Consider the following 14,681-nt stretch of genomic DNA (forward strand, 5'->3'; position numbering starts at 1 on the left):
ATATATTATAGGCAAATACCTCAAGTGATACAGATGGCTCCTATCATTCTCAGGTATAAGTCTTTTGCCCACACAAATGGATTTCTCATGTCTGTCACATGTGTGTGGCGTATCTTAGATTATTTTTGATGCTCATTGACGGGAAACTGGATGGTTCAGATGTTTGGCCAGGGGAGATGGAACCATTCACATTTTCTGCAAGATAGCTGTCCAAATATAGCGCTGATCAGTAACTGAAAGTTGATGCTATCTAACAGCTGATAAATAGCCTATTGGATATATAATATGTGGATCGTCTTTGTTAAACTCCAAGTGAACAGGTCACAACAGCCACCACAATGCTCTGGAGTCAGTCTCAGATGAGAGACCAAATTACTCTCTGATCCCTGTAGCCGGGAGAACAACAGGATTCTTCATATCCAGTAGAATGTCTCCTTGTCATAAATATCTGAGGCCTGTCTTTTAGGGACTGAAGTCTTTCCTGCATTTTCATATCATAAATATTAACTAAAAACTCACACACAAACTTTTAAAAGCCCTAGTTTTCATAGCTGCAGGACACCAATTAATGAAGAAAAGGAACACATTTCACTTGAGAATTACCAAGGTGTGTTACCAACGATGACAAGGAAAATATAATGGAGATCTGCCGTATGCTCTAGAAAATGTATATCCTTCTCCAGTACCAGTAATTACCTTTCTACTGCTGTTACATGGCTTCCTGTGGCCTGGTCTGTGCAAAGAAAGATTTCACTAGTCATAATAATAAAGAAGATATAAAATGAATACCACAATGAGCTGCTACTGTATCATGGAAGAGAATAGGATTGCTACAGAACAGTGGATTTAGACTTGGATGGAAGTAGAAAGATACTGCTAAAAAATTCTCAAAATTTTCAACAACTTTATTTTTGCTGCTTTAGAGTTTTCCTCCCCCCCCCACGAGACAACACAAATTTTTAAGCAACAATTCATATTTTCATTATTTGTCTCTTTCGCCTTCTTTCATGGCCTCTCTGCTTCTGTTTTTCAGATCCAGTGTTTGCAGTGAGGAAATGTAGTATTCTTTCATGTTCTATTCTAGTCTACAGAACATACTGAAAGGCCCAGAGTGGAGAGATCTGTACACAGTGCATATTATAAAAAAACGGTATTAGGTGAATAGCATACAAACATGTCTATCTATTAAACTGGACAGATATACATACTTATCTTAATGTAACTCTAACGTTATGTATTTCATGTATAAGTCAACTGACAAGGGCCAGCTTCTGCTAGGTTAGCTTTTGGGTGATGATTCTGTCCCTTAAGTGTAACACAGAAATCACTTTAGCTGAGAATACAGGTGTCCTTCATTTTTCCAGTTGTCTCATCCTTGAAAAAGAGAGGGTTACACTGTACATTATGGCTGAGTCTCATGCTATTTGAAAAAAGAAAAGGAGGACTTGTGGCACCTTAGAGACTAAAAAATTTATATGAGCATAAGCTTTCGTGAGCTACAGCTCACTTCATCGGATGCATTCCCCCCATCTCCACCCAGGTTGGGAGGTAAAACTCTGAAGATAAACTTTCGAACTCTGGTGCTGCACTGACCAGGGACAGAGACTTTTGGGTTGTTGGACTTTTGGGACTTTGGGTTGCTGGACTCAAGAACCAAAGGGAAAGGACACTCCCCAATTTGCTTGGGGTGGGTTTTTGCTCATGGGTTGTGTTATGAATCCTGTTGGTGGTGTTTCCCCAAAATAATGTCACATTGTTTCTCTCTGTTATTAAAAGGCTTTTGCTACACTCAGACTCTGTGCTTGCGAGAGGGGAAGTATTGCCTCTTGGGGGCGCCCAGCGGGGGTTTATATATTTGTCCCAGGTCACTGGGTGGGGGCTTGAGCCATATTGTGTTATTTGCATTGTGTTATTGGCATGGAACCCCTAGCTACTGAACCCGGCCCTTGTTGCTGCCAACTCTGACGGGCAGAAGGCTTACGAAAGCTTATGCTCAAATAAATCTGTTAGTCTCTAAGGTGCCACAAGTACTCCTTTTCTTTTTGCGGATACAGACTAACACAGCTGCTACTCTGAAACATGCTATTTGAAGTTTTTCCTAAAGCCCCAGGTGACTATGTAAGACTCTTAGAAAAAGGTTTCTAACCCTCATGGTTGCAGAGGAAAGGTTGAAAATATTAAACTTAAAGGCTCATAATGCAGAAGGAAAATTAAGAGAACCCTAAACATATTATTTTTTTAAAAAAACTTATGATTTTAAAGCTAATCTAATGAGTTTTTGGTTCTTGACTCATGATTTTTGAATGCTTGGGGTTAGCAATACTGCTGTTGAGAAGGGAGGGCTTTGTGAATTTCAACTAGCTTTGTAATTCAAAACACTTATATATTTTGAGAGGCTGACAAACCCTCAGACTTCCTGTGACAGGTGTCGGTCGGTCCTCCGAGCCCCTAAGGGCGATGGAGAGCAATGGTCTCCGTGGCAGGCCTCGGCCCCACCTCCCGGGTGTTGGGGAATTAGCGGGAAGGGGCGCCGGCCGGAGTCAGCAGCGCGCCCCTCAGCCAGGGGGGCGCCGGCAAGAGTCAGCAGCGCGCCCCTCAGCCAGGGGGGCGCCGGCAAGAGTCAGCAGCGCGCCCCTCAGCCAGGGGGGCGCCGGCAAGAGTCAGCAGCGCGCCCCTCAGCCAGGGGGGCGCCAGGGTAGGGGAACGCAGGCCCACCCAACTCCACTGCGTTCCAGCCCAGGGCCCTGACAGTGGCGGGAGGCGAGGGTCCCGCCGCTGGGTCAGCAGGGCAATCCGCACCCGCTGACAAAACACACCCACCCCACGGTGTAGTTGGGCCCCTGGGCTACTTCCTACCCGGTCTCTCTCAGGCGGGTCGCTCCGGTCCCTCCATCTCCTCCGGGTATTCCGCTGCGGGCAGCCCCGGTTCCTCCGGATAATCCGCTGCGGGCAGCCCCGGCTCCTCCGGATAATCCGCTGCGGGCAGCCCCGGCTCCTCCGGATATGCAGCAGCCGGCAGCCCTGGTTGCCACAGGCCTTCCCCCCGGTCAGGCTCCTCCTTGCCCAGGGCTTCGCCTGGGTCAGCAGCAGGCTTGCGAGGGGGCAGCCTGTGTCTGTCTCCCTCCCTGGTGCTCTCCTCACTGGGCAGAGGGCCCTGCCCTTTGTACTTCCTGCCCCACGTTTCCCCTTCCGGGGATTGGCGGAAGCTCGGCCTGGCCCCACCCACTCACGCCCAGAGGGTGGCTCCTTACCCTCTGGTTCGGAGGGGAGCCACACTGGCTCCCTACACTTCCAAAGTGTTGATTATTTGGCTATCAGCAGAATGACTGAGTAGAAAATTCATATTCAAATTCCTTCTCCAAGAGATAGGTGTAGTTGGTTACTTCCTTTCTGGCTGACTGGTTTGGAACAAAGAGTTCTTACAACATTTTGCATATACATGTTATGTGTTATAATGCCACCTAGCGGTAAGAGTGCAACAGGAGTGGAGTGAAGATAGTTTGCATGAGTTTGCGTTTGTTCAAGTGCATGGGTCCAGATTCCCAGGAGGATTTTACTAGAGGATTTTGCCTGAAGATGGGTGAAAAATTAAGGGCCGAGTCTTATAAAAACTTACTACCAAGTGATTGGAGTAGTCCCATTGAAAGGATGAGTGAAGTCAGTGGGGCTATTTCTGTTTGTTAGGCTATGACCTTGATTCAGCAAAACACTGAAGCATTGGCTTAAAGTTAAGCATATTCTTAAATTCTTTCCTGAATAGGAGCCCTACAGCTTGATTTTATGAGCTGGTGAGCACCCATATCTCCCAGTGATTTTAGTTCGAATTACAGGTGTTTGGCACCTTGGAGAATCAGGACCTAAATCTGGCAGTGTTTGCAGGATTGGCATTTACTCTTGGAAAGGGAAAGGAAAGTATTAGGTGCCATATGAATGTCTTCATAGTAGTGAATGGTGCTAGTGATTTTCAGTGTCAGTTGCCAGTCTAACAATGTATCTTAGACAGCTGTGATTTCAGAACCGTTGTACATTAAGTTCTGTTAAGAGATAAGAATAGCATTTTGTGCTGTCTGGGGCTGTCTTACCCCTTAGTCAGCAGGAGATGCTCAGTGTCCTCTTGCAGACTTCTTCTGCTGGTAAGGCAGTTCGCTCTCTGGCCAAACTAAAGAGTACTCCCCTCCCAGGGTATAAAAGTCCAAACAGAAAACCGCACCAGCCAAACACAGTGCTGGGCTTCAGAAAGAGTCCTTTCCATTTTGGTTGTGGGGGTGCCCACTCAGCGCTTTCAGGAGGCACCACTGATATATAGGAGAGTTCTCCATCTAACTACATGCCATGTCCCCAACATCCCAACTAATGAAGCAGTCATCTGCTTCAGCTTCAAACATCCACTTCATTCTTCCTACACAGGTTGTCTTTTCTGCTTCTAAGACAAATAAAGTAAAGAAAAACATAACAGCCATAGCTGTGACACTCAGTCCAATGGTACCATCCTCTGACAGGACTGCAATAGTCCTCATTCCAGCCCCCTGTTGTCTCTCAGTCCTGAAACCTGCTCAGCTCTGATGTCTCCTTAGGCTGGGGAGAGGAAGAGCTGGACAATTCCTGCTTTTTCCTGGTCAAGACCAAAAGTTGGTTGGTCTTCATGCCCAGATGGAAACTCTTTCCTTAATTACCAAACCCAGCAAGTTTGATAGGGTGTGACAAAGTCTATGCTTGGCTCCCTTTGCAGGGAATTAAGCTCTTCTCTGTCTAATCCAGCAAGAGTTGTGGTCACCTCATCACAGTGCATACTGGGTGAAAGTTTCCTCTATGCAGAGGGCCAGCAATAGCCTCTGAGTCACTTAAATCACACTTAGGCCAATTTTGAGAGATTATGAGGGAGTCAAGCCCCGGGATGTAATGTAACAACATTGAGAGTCTCCTGCCTTCTGCTGCATTCAGATGGTGAGCTGCATTTTCTGCAAGTCAAACGAGATTGTCAAAAAAGCATCTTCCTCTTGGATTGTAATTTTGATGACACATAGGACACATGTAAATGTATTTTAATGTTATATTCTTCTTTTGACCAGATACAGGGCTTAAGATCTATCTTACAGCATGTTGCAGTTTTCGCTAGCTGCATGGAAAACTATGAAAATGGCTAATATTCCAGGAATACTCTGCATGTTAATGATTTTTTGTTATGGAGCATAAGGATCCACAGGACATAATAGCATTCAAGCTTCTACGTGATAATTATTTCAGTTAATTTTAGTACTTGAGTAAACACACATTAGGAGCCATGTCATCACTAGAGGCTGAAATCACATAGGACCGTGGACATTATGCATTGCCAGTTATTTACGTACAAAAAGGGACAAGAATGTACCAATAGCATGATGTAGTAAGAGTGCTCCAACCTTGCATCTTAATTCTAAGCTGAGAACTGTGATTGTTCCTAAAGAGAACAACCATGGGATGCTGGGTCATTATCAAATGCTTTCCTCATGCTTAGTTATACAGGAACCCGGAAGAAGGTACATCAACCAGCCATAGAGCACCAAATGAACTCATTAGCATTAGCGCTATTACATTCAATGCAACTTAATTCCTAATGAATGAACAATTACCTTTAAGTTTTCATCAGGGAATTCTAGGCTGAATCTCCTTATGGCAAGGAGAAAACAACTGTCAAGATGCTCTGTTTTTGGTTACTCAGTGCCCTCTTTAGGGGAACGTCCTGTGTGCACAAAGCAGTTCAGAACAAACTGTGAGTGTTTCTAGTTTGTGTGGGGACAGAAGAGGCCTTCCTGCCTGACCACAAAGCAAGCAATACTGCATAGCCACTCCCTAGATATTTGAACGGCTGCTTTGGTACATGGTCATCTGAACCAGTAACCATCGACAAAGAAAGAAGCACTTCTCCCAGTGCAGGGTACTCAGGGGATGACAATACTTCAGGTTAGTGCAGAAGCATGAGAGAGAATAAATAACTATACAGGGGTTCGTCCCTCGATGGCATATTATTTGAACAAAAAAAAATGATGACACCTATTCAACACTCTTCCCATCTTTTGAATATACTTCCCTCATGCCAGACACTGGAAATGTTATCACCTTTGCAGCCCTTTGTCATCCAGTTGTGATCTGCAGCTCTGGATCTCTTACACTCTATATACCCTTGTGATTAGACTAGATATAAAACTTCCTGATCCTCGAATTAAACTCTGGGGCCCTTAGTCCATTAGTAGATCTGGGTGAATTCCAGCAAATAGATTTTTTTGTCGAAAATGTCAGTGATCCAAAACTATTTGAGAATTTGGGTCAAATTTGACAAATAGTAAAAAAAATGATTTTTTTAAAAGTTGAAACATTTTCATTTTGACCATGTCAAAACGTTTTATTTTGACATTTTGTTTCAAAACGGCATTTCAAATTCAAATCTGAGCAATTGAAAAGTACCTGAAAACAATCAAATCCAAATGAATAATTAAAAGAAAAATTATTGCGAGTTCACCAAAACATTCTGGTCAATGCTAAATGAAATTTTTTCAAGTTTTACAATGAGATGGAAAATTTTTAAAAAATAATTGGTGTCAGTTTGAATTTAACTCTCCCCCCAGCCTAGATTTTTCAGTTTGGTCACTCAACTGAAAAATCCATTATTTATTCAGCTCTACCCAGTAAGTCAAATGGAGCATTTCCATTGCTTTAAATGGACTTTGGAATGTGACAGAACTAACGTATCATGGGAAAAGATTAAAATTCACAAATAATGGATACTTCTGAATTTGAACAATCCAGGTCATTCCACTTTCCATTGTCATACATTGCAACACAGTCTTCGTTCCCATTATTGTTTGGTTTTCCTGTGTTCCAGTTTGTGTAAGTTACAGGTTCTCCATTCAGATACACAAATTTGCCTTTAGTTTGCACATCAGACATCCCTAAATATGTTTGTTCTCAGCCTGATTGCGTGGACAGGCAAGTGCACCTCCAGCTTTTGCGCACAGGGATTTTCCATTTTCAAAAGAATATTTTCTGCCCGTTGACATAAATGTTTTCTTACCAACACTCTTGACCCACTGCAAAGAGAAAACTAGAAACCAAAGAGAACAGAAAAAGGAAATTGAAGAAAAATTTGAAACAAAAAATAATTTTGAATTAAAAAACCTGAATTTTCATTTAAAAAGTGTCAAAACAAAACATTTCAGACTTTTTCAGAATTTGTTTGTTTTCCCCCACCAAAATAATTGCGTGAAACTGACACAGATTTGAAAAATGTTTTGGTTGACCCAAATCAGCATTTTTTGTTGAAAAAAAATTTTGAATGAAAAATTTCACCCAGCTCTAAAAAATGACATCTTTGCTTTCTTCACTGGGAACTCAAACGTCATTTCAAACTGGGTACTGGTACACACACACTAATCAGATGGGGATCTTCTATCTGTCAATGGTCACCACTTCCACTTACTCAGAATCAGTCAGCAGTGTGTGGGATATCTCTAGGGATAATTTTTTTCTAGTTAGAATGTTTTTTTTAAAGTGTGTTTCTACAGAGTAACAAATGTGTTTCACACAAAGATGGAAAGCAAAGAGAAAATATGAATGGGAAGAGGAGCAAAAGGGAAAAAAATATCAGTTATCTTAAAAGAGGAGAAGATAAAAATAACACATCCCCTAGTATTTCCTCTGTAGGCAAAGGTGAGTCATGTGAATACGTTTCAGGGAATATTTCCATATTGCTTGGGTTTGTCAATAAGAGCTACAAGCAGGGGTGAAAGTAACAGTAGTTGTGCCATGTTGATTACCATTCATTCTCCGCAGAGCTTTGGGAGAGCATACCCTCCTCTTCACCCCCAAATAGCGATAAAAAAATAGAGGACATTCCATGAGCCTATCAAATTTCTCCATGCAAAACGTGACAACAGATATTGACCAGAATACCTGAGTAAGAGAAAGTCAACTTCTCACTTGCACTTTCTCCCTTTTGTCCTTTCTCGCCTTGTGGTCCTTGATCTCCTTTTGCTCCCTGAGGTCCTGCCTTTCCAGGGAAACCCTGCAAACCCCTCAGTCCAGCTCCTAGTGTTTGGTTAAAAAGAAATCAGTTAGCAAAAAAATATGTTGATGAAAAATTCCCAACCAGCTCCACTGGGATATTCAAAATTGGACTGGACAAAGCATTCAATAAATCACTTTAGGAAACAAACCTGCTGTGAGATCTACAAATGAGCTCTAACTTCTGTGATTCTGTGAGGATAACTGTTAATCAACTATTCTTCTTATAAATCACATATACATGGAATAGCATTGTAAATGTATTACAGTGCTTTGTAAACATGGGCCCTGCTGCTGAAAGCTGCTCTGTGCAAGAGATCCCCACATCTCTAGATCGCCTCGTAGACGTTAATGAGGCTCTGACTGGGCACAAGGGCCTGCCTGCATGGAACAGCCTGCAGGGTTTGTGTCAAAGCTAGAGGGGAAAGTGAAACTGATGCATGTTTTTTCTCATGATGGGGGACAAAAGAGCATACTTAAAAGCAGCCAGAGGAGAGAGAGAACATTTAAAGTTCCAAGAGAGAGACAGAATCAGAGAAGGAGCCAGGGAAGGCAGAAGACAAAGGATGATAACGCCCAGGGGACTGATAGACAGGTCACAGATATAATCTTGGTAAATGATTATAGCACTGTACCTTGGTCTCCCTTTTCTCCTTTGGGACCCTCTTTCCCATCTCTTCCATCTCTGCCTGGTAAACCATTGGTTCCAGGAGCACAACATTGAATGACTGGGCATGCATTCATGTACTCTTCATGTTTATTTATATCCCCACCTGATGCCATCATCAATGCCATGGCCAGCACCAGAGCTTTGAAAGGCTGATGGAGATGCATTGTCAAGCCTGTAGATCTGTGACTAATAAAAAGAGAATAATCACATAAGCATCTGTAAGTAGGTTGTTGTTTCGTCACTGTGTAGGAGATACACCTCTGAGGTCAAGATTCTTAGGACCTGGTTCTCATTTGCACTAAGGCCCCTTTATACCGTGTTAGCAGTGTAAAAGAGCCTTAAAAAGAGTGATGGCAGGATAGTAGTGAGGGGAGATTTCTGAGAGCTATTTGGGCCTTGTTGATTCACACTGTGAGTGGTGATTGGGGTAAGGGAAGATTTGGAAGTTCTGTTCAAAGAAGCCCAATAAGAGCTACAAGCGGGGGTGAAAGTAACTCGGAAGGAGCGGGGCCTCAGGTGGAGGGGGCGGGGCGGGGGGGGTTTAGCATCCCCTAGTCAGCCCTTGCAGGCCACCTGGCCCGTGCCACCCGGGGCTCCAGTGGTGATTTAAAGGGCCGGGGACTCCGGCCGCTGCCATGATCGCGGCAGTGGCGGCTGGAGCCCTGGGTCCTTTTAAATTGCCGGCCCCAGGGCAGCTCCTCCATTTGCCCCCCCCCCCCCCGTCGCAGCAGCACTTTAAGCAGGGTCCTTTGCCGCAGCAGCGCTTTAACGTCCCTGCCCCTTTTGCACCCCCCGTTGGCGGCCCTGCGGGTACGGACCCTACCGGCAGGGCCACCGATGGAGGGGAGGGGGGGCAGGGACATTAAAGTGCTGCCACAGCAGTGCTTTAATGTGGGCTGCATATGGGCTGGTACCAGCTTCTTACCGGTACGCCATGCTGGCCCGTACCAGCTCACTTTCACCCTGGCTACAAGATAAAGACTCTGGGAGGCCCCAGGTTTAGTCAGAAGTCTGTTGTAGACGACATGATGAAGTCTATAGCTGACCGTAGATGTTAGAACGGGAAAACACCTATTAGAATAAGTCTTCCAGTCCATCTTCCCGCCAGTTCATGAGCTTATTAGTGTTTTGTTCTCTCTTATTTTAAATGTAAAAGTACCAGGTGCTTCGTTCTCCTGAAGGACTCATATGGAATTTGAACCGGGGACTGCTCAAACCCAAAGCTAGAATTGAAACCAACCAGCTATTGTGCCTGAATGTGTGATTATGGCTCCACAGATATCGGGAGTGAAGTACATCCGATCACCTTCTTTTCTTCTACATAGCTGCTCATCACTAATCCCAATGCAAATAAAAAATAAATTAAAATACAATGAGTTTGAGTCATTGTTTTCACGTAGCTGCTCCCTGATTGCTTCCCAATTAATACTTGATGAGCAATTGAGTTTTGCATGTAAATAAGGTATGTCGCTGTCTCATTATCTTCCCTGAAGTACTCTTGGATTCCATGCATGGTGACTCCAGGGGACACACATCAAAGCGATGACAATAACAGAAGTCATTGTGTGGCTAATTCTCTGCAAAAGGCACTCACTAATTGAGCTTGATTAATGAGTCTCTAATTTGAGGCAATCAGGTCCGGGAATTAAAGTATTTTGCAAAGAGTTGAAATAAACAGCAAACTGCCATGAATACCAGTTTACTTCAACATTTAGGTCGTTGGGCCAAATACTGAGAGCCAGTGATTCTCCTCTCACATCTTCCAGTGTAAAATCAGGATTAACTCCTGTTAAGTCAGTGAAGATCTAGTTAGAATAAAACTTGTGTAAGGAAAAAGAGAATCCAGAGCAATGGGACTTTTGCCATTAACTTCAGTGGGACCTGGAATTAGTGCTCTTTCTTTTTAAGCTTCACAAAAAGTTATCCAACCCTTAGCCTGACTCCCATATTTCCTTTTCCCAAAGACTAATGCACAATCCTTCCACAGAGCTAGAGACAGAACCTACTTCTGGACCTACTTGTGGAGTACTGAGCTCCTTAGCACAAGCTAACAGACCACTGACCCCCAGAGCTAACAAAGTGATCTAGGAAATCACAGCCTTGTTTCTTCCTGCTCTAACCATTAGGCCACATTTTGTCCTGGAATTGGGAATAGACACGACTCATGCGTGATAATTTGCTAATCTTCCAACAAAAAGTGTTCCTCTGAAATCTTCACCGACTTCCCCATGCACTCCTCCCTTCATCTCCAAACAAGGAAACAGTGAGAAATTAAGAGAAACAAGAAAAGTGAGCACTGAAAGAAAACACATTGCAACCCATTGTTTCAATAACAGCCGATGAGTCCATAAGGTAACAGTGAGGACAATTTCAAAATAACAAGTTATTCATCTCTCCAAAAAAGCCCTGATTCTGCCCCTCCAAAAATCCTCCCTCACCTACTCCCTCCCTTTGCTATTTGCCTGCTCATCTGCCAGTGCTTAAGGCTCCTCTGATGTTTTGCAACTTGCCTGCCCTGGCATCCCACACATACGTACCCTTTTATTCGGTTCTCTGCTGTTCCTTTGTTCCTCTCACCTCCATACACAGAGAGCTGAAGTGCCTGCCTAACTATTGCAAAATGGTGGTCAGACCCTCCAGATGGTCCCATCACTCCCTCTGCAGCACCCCAGGAAAGTCCTGAAGATTTTCTGCCCCAACACCCCTGCTGATGGTTTAGGTAAGAAGCACAAATGGCTGTTCTTCTTGTATTGACCTTTCACACACACACACACACATACACCCCCCCCGCCCAAATGCTGATTCCTCAGCAGAAGGGAATAAGCAAGGAATTGCTTTTCACAGAAATAGCAAAAAGATAGATCTACCACACCTACTCATGTTGAGTAATACCCTACTCCATGAGTAGTTCCAGTGATTTCAATAGGGATTTCTCATGGAGTAAAATACTGCTTAGCATGAGTAAGGGTGACAGAATTTGAGACCGACTCTTTAGGAGAGTTATACCAGAGTGAGTCAGAGCAGAATTTGGTCCCAAGTGATGCTCCCTTTGTCCAAGATACAACAAGAAATAGTTGAGAAAAAAGAGACATATGCCTTCTCTGTGCAGTGCTCAGGACTCTTTAAAAAACAGAAGTGGAATAAATGCAACATAAAGAGGCATTTCTCAGTGCCAGTTATAAGGAAAGCTGGGTGAAAGAGAGACAGACTTTCTGGAATGACTAGTCACGATTAGCTTTGAAAATGAGTAGCAGGCAGGATCTCATATTTCAGTAGGTGAAATTCAATAGATCTTTTTGTTGTACCATCAGTAAGCCACCTATGGAACAATGTGTGCTCACAGTGACACAGCCAAGTACTCTGACTATAATTCATCAACATATAGACACCCAACACTGACGGCAAGGGGACAGGAAACTGAGGCCCCTGCCCCAGACCTGGGCTTAAAGATAAGGTAAGGAAGGGGACCTGAGACTGGCATTACCTCATTGGCAGGTCTAGGGTGCTGCAATTACTTTGGAGAATCAATTGGGGGGGAGGGGTGAGTGCTGGTGGAGATTGCCTCCTGTCTGCACTCACACAGCACCAGGAGCCCTAACCAGCCCACTGCTGCCATGGGTCGATTACACTGGTACAGGGACAAAGGTGAACAAAAACAGAGGGCGAGGAGAGAACAGAAACTAGTAAGAGGGGCCAGAGAGAAGGGGAAACAGCGAATGGGGAAAATACACTGGGTGAGGGGACAGAGGCAAGTAGTAGGAGAAGGAAACACCCAGGGAGTTGGAACAGGTGAAGGGTTGAATGCTCTGAGGCAAGAGGGAGTGGAACAAAGAGATTGGTATGTCATAAATATAAAGGGAAGGGTAACAACCTTCCTGTATACAGTACTATAAAATCCCTCCTGGCCAGAGGCACAAAATCCTTTTACCTGTAAAGGGTTAAGAAGCTCAGGTAACCCCGCTGGCACCTGACCCAAAGGACCAATAAGGGGATGTCAGGGTTCCTTCCCCCCTCTGAACTCTAGGGTACAGATGTGGGGACCTGCATGAAAGACCCCCTAAGCTTATTCTTACCAGCTTAGGTTAAAAACTTCCCCAAGGTACAAACTTTGCCTTGGCCTTGAACAGTATGCTGCCACCACCAATCGTTTTAAACAAAGATCAGGGAAAGAGCCCACTTGGAGACGTCTTTCCCCAAAATATCCCCCCAAGTCCTACACCCCCTTTCCTGGGGAAGGCTTGATAAGAATCCTCACCAATTTGTACAGGTGAACACAGACCCAAACCCTTGGATCTTAAGAACAATGAAAAATCAATCAGGTTCTTAAAAGAAGAATTTTAATTAAAGAAAAGGTAAAAGAATCACCTCTGTAAAATCAGGATGGAAAATACTTTACAGGGTATTCAGATTCAAAACACAGAGGATCCCCCTCTGGGCAAAACCTCAAAGTTACAGCAAACAGGAATAAACCTCCCTCTTAACACAGGGAAAATTCACATAAAACAAAAGATAAACTAATCCGCCTTGCCTGTCTTACCTATAGTGGTTGCAATGTTGGAGACTTGGATTAGGATGGGTTGGAGAAGATAGATTTCTGTCTGGCCTCTCTCAGTCCCAAGAGACAACCAACATGTAAACAAAGAGCACAAACAAAAGTCTTTACGCCCCCAAGATTTGAAAGTATCTTGTTCCCTTATTGGTCCTTTGGGTCAAGAGCCAGCCAGGTTAGCTGAGCTTCTTAACCCTTTACAGGTAACAGGATGTTGCCTCTGGCCAGGAGGGATTTTATAGCACTGTATACAGAAAGGTGGTTACCCTTCCCTTTATATTTATGACAGGAGACAAGATACTTTCAAATCTAAGGGGGGAAAAAAGGCTTTTGTCTGTCTGTTCTGTGTGCTTGCCGGAGACAGATCAAAAGAAGCAGGCATTCCAACTCCATTAGAATTAGTAAGTACTAGCAAGGGAATGTGTTAGCTTATCTTTGTTTTGGCTTGTGTTTTTCTCTGTGCTGAGAGGGAAGGTATATTCCTGGTTTGCTTTTTTGTAACTTTAAAGTTTTGCCCGGAGGGAAATCCTCTGTGTTCTTGAATCTGAGTACCCTGTAAAGTATTTTCCATCCTGATTTTACAGAGATGATTTTTACCTTTCTTTTTTTAATAAAATCCATCTTTTAAGAACCTGACTGATTTTTCCATTGTTCCAAGACCCAGGGGTTTGGGTCTTTGATCATTTTATAACCAATTGGTAAGGATATTATTCTCAAGCCTCCCCAGGAAAGGGGGGTGGAAGGGCTTGGGGGGATTTTGGGGGGAAGAGGAACTCCAAGTGGTCCTTTTCCCTGATTCTTTGTCTAAATCTCTTGGTGGTGGCAGCATACTGTTCAAGGACAAGGTGAAATTTGTGCCTTGAGAAAGTTTTTAACCTAAGCTGGTAAAAATAAGCTTAGGGGGTCTTGCATGTGGGTCCCCACATCTGTACCCCAGAGTTCAGAGTGGGGAAGGAACCCTGACATGGTACGTGATGGTTGACACTGTGGGACAGGACCACAGTAGCCCTGATTCTGCTTCTGGGCTTGGGCCCTGGAAATCCCAGTGGCAGCCCCATAGACACAAGAGTCACAAAAAATGGTCATTATCCCAGAAACCTGAGATTCTAAAAGGGAAACTCCACAAATTCAGCTATTAGGGAGAATTTATCTGCAAACAGAGTCATCATCTTTCTCGTGCTGAGGTCACTGGGAAGCAGCAAGACACAGAAATTAGCCAGTCACACCTGCTTGCAGAATAACTGTCTGAATTCCTTCTGACCCACTGTATCCAAACCGGAAAGTGAAGGCTTTAGATTTAGTTTGCTCAAATTTTAATAATTACCTACCACCTACTGTACTTGCCCAATACAAAATGAAGTGATGTGACGCACTGCCAGCTTATCTGAGTGATGATGTAACTGAATGCAGTGGACAAGAAACCTT

At 43.9% G+C, this 14,681-nt stretch overlaps 1 pseudogene; it reads right to left on the bottom strand.

Annotated features, from left to right (window-relative positions):
* Nucleotides 1–6,738: 6,738 nt before the first annotated feature.
* LOC141991292 (mannose-binding protein-like) lies at nucleotides 6,739–8,871 on the bottom strand (annotated as a pseudogene).
* Nucleotides 8,872–14,681: the final 5,810 nt, after the last annotated feature.

Source organism: Natator depressus, chromosome 7 (assembly GCF_965152275.1).
Source record: "Natator depressus isolate rNatDep1 chromosome 7, rNatDep2.hap1, whole genome shotgun sequence".
NCBI lineage: Eukaryota > Metazoa > Chordata > Testudines > Cheloniidae > Natator > Natator depressus.